General features: G+C 41.6%; 1 long non-coding RNA gene across 1 annotated transcript; it reads right to left on the minus strand.

The window, feature by feature from the left end:
• Positions 1-537: 537 nt before the first annotated feature.
• LOC306938833 lies at positions 538-3,976 on the minus strand. The gene is made up of 4 exons (XR_013791778.1): positions 3,841-3,976; positions 3,034-3,293; positions 2,209-2,326; positions 538-625 (listed from the first exon to the last, which is right to left on the minus strand). It is a non-coding gene; the product is annotated as an uncharacterized lncRNA (long non-coding RNA).
• Between the last annotated feature and the right edge of the window lie 3,046 nt (positions 3,977-7,022).

Raw genomic sequence — 7,022 nt, forward strand, 5'->3', positions numbered from 1 at the left:
AGCATTTCAGTTTCAGTGTAATATGTACGGATTTGGGGGTTTTCTAGGTGTGTATTTGAATTGCCAATCTGTGCTATTTCACCGTATTTGGGTGAGACCGGCTTGCTACATCCCAAGGTTGAATGAAAGCCCATAACTTTACCTTCCAGGGTAATGTCTTGCTACATCCCAAGGTTGAATGAAAGCCCATAACTTTACCTTCCAGGGTAATGCCTTGCTGCATCCCAAGGTTGAATGAAAGTCCATAACTTTACCTTCCAGGGTAATGCCTTGCTACATCCCAAGGTTGAATGAAAGTCCATAACTTTACCTTCCAGGGTAATGCCTTGCTACATCCCAAGGTTGAATGAAAGTCCATAACTTTACCTTCCAGGGTAATGCCTTGCTACATCCCAAGGTTGAATGAAAGCCCATAACTTTACCTTCCAGGGTAATGCCTTGCTGCATCCCAAGGTTGAATGAAAGCCCATAACTTTACCTTCCAGGGTAATGCCTTGCTGCCAGACCGGTCCAGAGTCGGGGCTCAGTTCCCTTCTCAATTCCATTGAGAAGCGTCCTGCATTGACATCCATAGTCACCAGGAACTTTGCATGGTAATTTGGTCCATAGTCTTCAAAATAAGGGACTGCAGCCTGAAAAACAGAGACTTTTTTAGTGCTACAGTAGTGATTATAGTTGTATACTAATGGTAGTAGTGCTACAGTAGTGATTACAGTTGTATACTAATGGTAGTAGTGCTACAGTAGTGATTATAGTTGTATACTAATGGTAGTAGTGATACAGTAGTGATTATAGTTGTATACTAATGGTAGTAGTGCTACAGTAGTGATTATAGTTGTATACTAATGGTAGTAGTGATACAGTAGTGATTATAGTTGTATACTAATGGTAGTAGTGCTACAGTAGTGATTATAGTTGTATACTAATGGTAGTAGTGATACAGTAGTGATTATAGTTGTATACTAATGGTAGTATTGATACAGTAGTGATTACAGTTGTATACTAATGGTAGTAGTGCTACAGTAGTGATTATAGTTGTATACTAATGGTAGTAGTGATACAGTAGTGATTATAGTTGTATACTAATGGTAGTAGTGATACAGTAGTGATTATAGTTGTATACTAATGGTAGTAGTGATACAGTAGTGATTATAGTTGTATACTAATGGTAGTAGTGCTACAGTAGTGATTATAGTTGTATACTAATGGTAGTAGTGATACAGTAGTGATTATAGTTGTATACTAATGGTAGTAGTGCTACAGTAGTGATTATAGTTGTATACTAATGGTAGTAGTGATACAGTAGTGATTATAGTTGTATACTAATGGTAGTATTGATACAGTAGTGATTACAGTTGTATACTAATGGTAGTAGTGCTACAGTAGTGATTATAGTTGTATACTAATGGTAGTAGTGATACAGTAGTGATTATAGTTGTATACTAATGGTAGTAGTGCTACAGTAGTGATTATAGTTGTATACTAATGGTAGTAGTGATACAGTAGTGATTATAGTTGTATACTAATGGTAGTAGTGCTACAGTAGTGATTATAGTTGTATACTAATGGTAGTAGTGATACAGTAGTGATTACAGTTGTATACTAATGGTAGTAGTGCTACAGTAGTGATTATAGTTGTATACTAATGGTAGTAGTGATACAGTAGTGATTACAGTTGTATACTAATGGTAGTAGTGCTACAGTAGTGATTGTAGCAGCAGTAATAACATTAGTATTGGTAGTAGAGGTGTAGTGGTTATACTAGTAATAATGTTAGTTAGTTAGTAGTAGTGTAGCGCCGGCCGGGAGGCGAACCCGGAACCTCGTATCAGTAAGCCGCGTATGTTACCATTCGGCTAAAGAGCCATGGCCCGATAGGCAAGTAGTAACGCAGCCACCTGTAGTAGTAGTAGTAGTAGCAGTAGTAGTAGTAGTAGCAGCAGCAGCAGCAGCAGCAGCAGCAGCAGCAGCAGTAGTAGTAGTAGCAGTAGCAGTAGCAGCAGCAGCAGTAGTAGCAGCAGCAGTAGTAGTAGTAGCAGTAGCAGTAGCAGCAGCAGTAGTAGTAGTAGCAGCAGCAGTAGTAGTAGCAGTAGCAGTAGTAGTAGCAGCAGCAGTAGTAGCAGTAGTAGTGGCGGAGGAGTGAAAATAACAGTTTCCTTGACTCACACTGCTTTACCATACAATAAACAGATATTGTAGGTTTAAAACGTACCTCAGGTTGTACATCCTGTGAAGGACACTGCAGCACTGACAGACTGTAGCGTTGGTCTGGGATGAGAACACAGTCGGAGGTGACCTTGATGCTTTGATTGTCTTCATGAGCTTCCTTCACCTATAATGACACCAACACAGTTTGATCAGATGGTTCATTCATACCTTCACCTATAATCACACCAACACAGTTTGATCAGATGGTTCATTCATAGTGGCTGGTATGTAGGCAGAGCTGGTATGTAGGCAGAGCTGGTATGTAGGCAGAGCTGGTATGTAGGCAGAGCTGGTATGTAGGCAGAGCTGGTATGTAGGCAGAGCTGACATTTCTCAGGAGCCAAATTAAATGACCCCCCTAGGCCAGTGGTTCCCAAAGTGGGGTCCGGGGACCCCAAGGGGTCCTTGAGGGAGTTCCAGGGGCCCCCCAGCTATATGATAGTTAGGAACCAAATGGACCCTCATGGCTCTGTAACTCTGAGAGTGCACTAATGGAACTAATGGTTCCATTACCATTCCATTACCTAACAGATATATTTACCTCTCCGTAAGGCACATGACTTAACAGATATATTTACCTCTCTGTAAGACACATGACTTAACAGATATATTTACCTCTCTGTAAGACACATTACTTAACAGATATATTTACCTCTCTGTAAGTCACATTACTTAACAGATATATTTACCTCTCTGTAAGGCACATTACTTAACAGATATATTTACCTCTCCGTAAGACACATTACTTAACAGATATATTTACCTCTCCGTAAGACACATTACTTAACAGATATATTTACCTCTCTGTAAGACACATTACTTAACAGATATATTTACCTCTCTGTAAGTCACATTACTGGGCAGCAGTAACACACTCAGCGTCCTCCGTATCCGTGACTCTTGACGGAACAGCAACACCTGAGCACGTTTTGGTTTGGGTTGTTGAAAGTAGCTCAAGATTCTTTCCAGGATCCCAAAGAGAGACAGATGGTTCACATTTACAACCACATGAGTCTGGGTCACTCTCTGTGGTTGTAAGAGTTCCAGACCCTCCTCTGTGATGTGGGCCACGGACAGATCATCACCTGTGGGGAAAAGAACATAACGTTATAGATTCCATTCCATGTAAACAACATCTTAAGAGAAACACAATAGATTGTACAGTATCTTATCTATCTTACAGTATCGCTAAGCCCCACCCACTCCACTGCTTCTCACTCATTGACTTACTTGTTATATGATGGATTTCTCCAAATGAACAATATATCATTTTAGTAGCAATTAAGAGCTTCAAAATGTCTTCTAAATCTAGTCAACAAGGCCTGCAGTAGGCTATGAACTGGAACATTTAAATCTATAGTCAACCAGGCCTGCAGTAGGCTATGAACTGGAACATTTAAATCTATAGTCAACCAGGCCTGCAGTAGGCTATGAACTGGAACATTTAAGTATATAGTCAACCAGGACTGCAGTAGGCTATGAACTGGAACATTTAAATCTATGTATAGATATAGACACCAGGTGGCTGTTAGCTTTGTTCGCGCCATGCCCGTCCGCGCAACTTCTCGTCTTTGCATTGACTTTGTATGTAATCACGCCGCTCTAACCATCCAAGTCTCAACAGTGACTCACCAGGTGTGACGTCACAGTGTGGCAGGTGTAGCTGGCAGACAGACTTCTGAGGACACTGGATGTCAAACAGAGGACCTGCAGGAGTCCTTCCTGTTGGCTGGAACCATCTCTCCTCCCACTGAACAGTCCTGTAGAGGACCTCTCCTTCACCTGTCGTTTTAAACACCAACGCTGTCTCGCTGCACTGGAACAGTCCGGACCTGGTGAACTTGAACCTGTGACCAGTGGTGGAAAAAAGTACTCAAATGTTTTACCTAAGTAAAAGTATCAATACTGCAACGTAGACATACTCCGTTAGAAGTAAAGTCCTGTATTCAAAATGTACTCGAGTGAAAGTACAAAAGTATTGGCATACAAATGTACTTAAAGTACTAAAAGTAAAAGTACTCGTATGGCAGAATGTCACATTTCACAAGTTCAAAATGTGTACAAAATCTTGTGAAAATAGCCGATCTACAAGCTCACAATGCGTCGCATCGCAACGCATTGTGAGCTTGTAGATCGGCTATTTTCAGCAAGTGTAAAAACTGTCATTACGACAGCATGAAGGCCCGCCAAAATACACTTTAGTCGACTGAAATCTTATGACATTTAGTCGACTAAAACTAGTTGACTGTCCTGTGTTTAGGATAACTCACCTGTACTGATTGGTTGACTAGGATAACTCACCTGTACTGATTGGTTGACTAGGATAACTGACCTGTACTGATTGGTTGACTAGGATAACTCACCTGTAGTGATTGGTTGACTAGGATAACTCACTTGTAGTGATTGGTTGACTAGGATAACTCACCTGTAGTGATTGGTTGACTAGGATAACTCACCTGTAGTGATTGGTTGACTAGGATAACTCACTTGTAGTGATTGGTTGACTAGGATAACTCACCTGTACTGATTGGTCGACTGCTCTGTGTGCACACTGGGTTCAAAATGGCTCTGAAAGACACAACAAAGCAGACAGGAAACAATCAGTGTCTTTCCTGGTGTTCAGTCAGTGTGATTATTGTGCAGAGCAGAGGGTTCTGTACTCACTATGTCCACTAGAGGGTTCTGTACTCACTATGTCCATGTTGGAATGATGGAGTCTAGAGGGTTCTGTACTCACTATGTCCATGTTGGAATGATGGAGTCTAGAGGGTTCTGTACTCACTATGTCCATGTTGGAATGATAGAGTCTAGAGGGTTCTGTACTCACTATGTCCATGTTGGAATGATGGAGTCTAGAGGGTTCTGTACTCACTATGTCCATGTTGGGATGATGGAGTCTAGAGGGTTCTGTACTCACTATGTCCATGTTGGAATGATGGAGTCTAGAGGGTTCTGTACTCACTATGTCCATGTTGGAATGATGGAGTCTAGAGGGTTCTGTACTCACTATGTCCATGTTGGAATGATGGAGTCTAGAGGGTTCTGTACTCACTATGTCCATGTTGGAATGATGGAGTCTAGAGGGTTCTGTACTCACTATGTCCATGTTGGAATGATGGAGTCTAGAGGGTTCTGTACTCACTATGTCCATGTTGGAATGATGGAGTCTAGAGGGTTCTGTACTCACTATGTCCATGTTGGAATGATGGAGTCTAGAGGGTTCTGTACTCACTATGTCCATGTTGGGATGATGGAGTCTAGAGGGTTCTGTACTCACTATGTCCATGTTGGAATGATGGAGTCTAGAGGGTTCTGTACTCACTATGTCCATGTTGGAATGATGGAGTCTAGAGGGTTCTGTACTCACTATGTCCATGTTGGAATGATAGAGTCTAGAGGGTTCTGTACTCACTATGTCCATGTTGGAATGATGGAGTCTAGAGGGTTCTGTACTCACTATGTCCATGTTGGAATGATGGAGTCTAGAGGGTTCTGTACTCACTATGTCCATGTTGGAATGATGGAGTCTAGAGGGTTCTGTACTCACTATGTCCATGTTGGAATGATAGAGTCTAGAGGGTTCTGTACTCACTATGTCCATGTTGGAATGATGGAGTCTAGAGGGTTCTGTACTCACTATGTCCAGGTTGGAATGATGGAGTCTAGAGGGTTCTGTACTCACTATGTCCACTAGAGGGTTCTGTACTCACTATGTCCATGTTGGAATGATGGAGTCTAGAGGGTTCTGTACTCACTATGTCCATGTTGGAATGATGGAGTCTAGAGGGTTCTGTACTCACTATGTCCATGTTGGAATGATGGAGTCTAGAGGGTTCTGTACTCACTATGTCCATGTTGGAATGATGGAGTCTAGAGGGTTCTGTACTCACTATGTCCATGTTGGAATGATGGAGTCTAGAGGGTTCTGTACTCACTATGTCCATGTTGGAATGATGGAGCTCATCAGAGTGGAGTCTAGAGAGACACACACACACACACACACACACACACACACACACACACACACACACAACACACACACACACAATCAATAATAGATTCCAACGTTAACTTTGAGTGACATAATGCTAAACAGAGTTTTGTGTGTGCGTGTGCGTGTGCACGTGCACGTGCGTGTGCACGTGCGCATGCACGTGTGTGTGTGTGTGTGTGTCCTCAGTTCAAATATGATTATTTTGGGGGTCCTCAATTCAAATATGATTATTATGGGGGGTCCACAGTTCAAATATGATTATTTTTAGGGGTCCTCAGTTCAAATATGATTATTTTTGGGGTCCTCAGTTCAAATATGATTATTTTGGGGGTCTCCAGTTCAAATATGATTATTTTGGGGGTCCTCAGTTTAAATATGATTATTTTGGGGTCCTCAGTTCAAATATGATTATTTTGGGGGTCTCCAGTTCAAATAAAATCACACTGTGGAGACTTTAAGACATTCTGCCCCCTGGTGGTTGGACTCTAACACTTCACCCGACAGTGACGATCTTCTTTATTACATTTTAATTGTATTGAGTCTTAATTTAGTCGACTACACTAAGACTAAATGATGTACAAATGACTAAAATAGGACTAAAACTAAAATGGTGTGTTATTCAAAAGACTAAATCAAAATTAACACTTCTGTGTGTGTGTGTGTGTGTGTGTGTGTGTGTGTGTGTGTGTGTGTGTGTGTGTGTGTGTGTGTGTGTGTGTGTGTGTGTGTGTGTGTGTGTGTGTGTGTGTGTGTGTGTGTGTGTGTGTGTGTGTGTGTGTGTGTGTGTGTGTGTGTGTGTGTGTGTGTGTGTCCATTGTAC

The sequence above is a fragment of the Electrona antarctica genome (genome assembly GCF_951216825.1).
Source record: "Electrona antarctica genome assembly, chromosome: 15".
In the NCBI taxonomy this organism is placed as follows: Eukaryota; Metazoa; Chordata; class Actinopteri; order Myctophiformes; family Myctophidae; genus Electrona; species Electrona antarctica.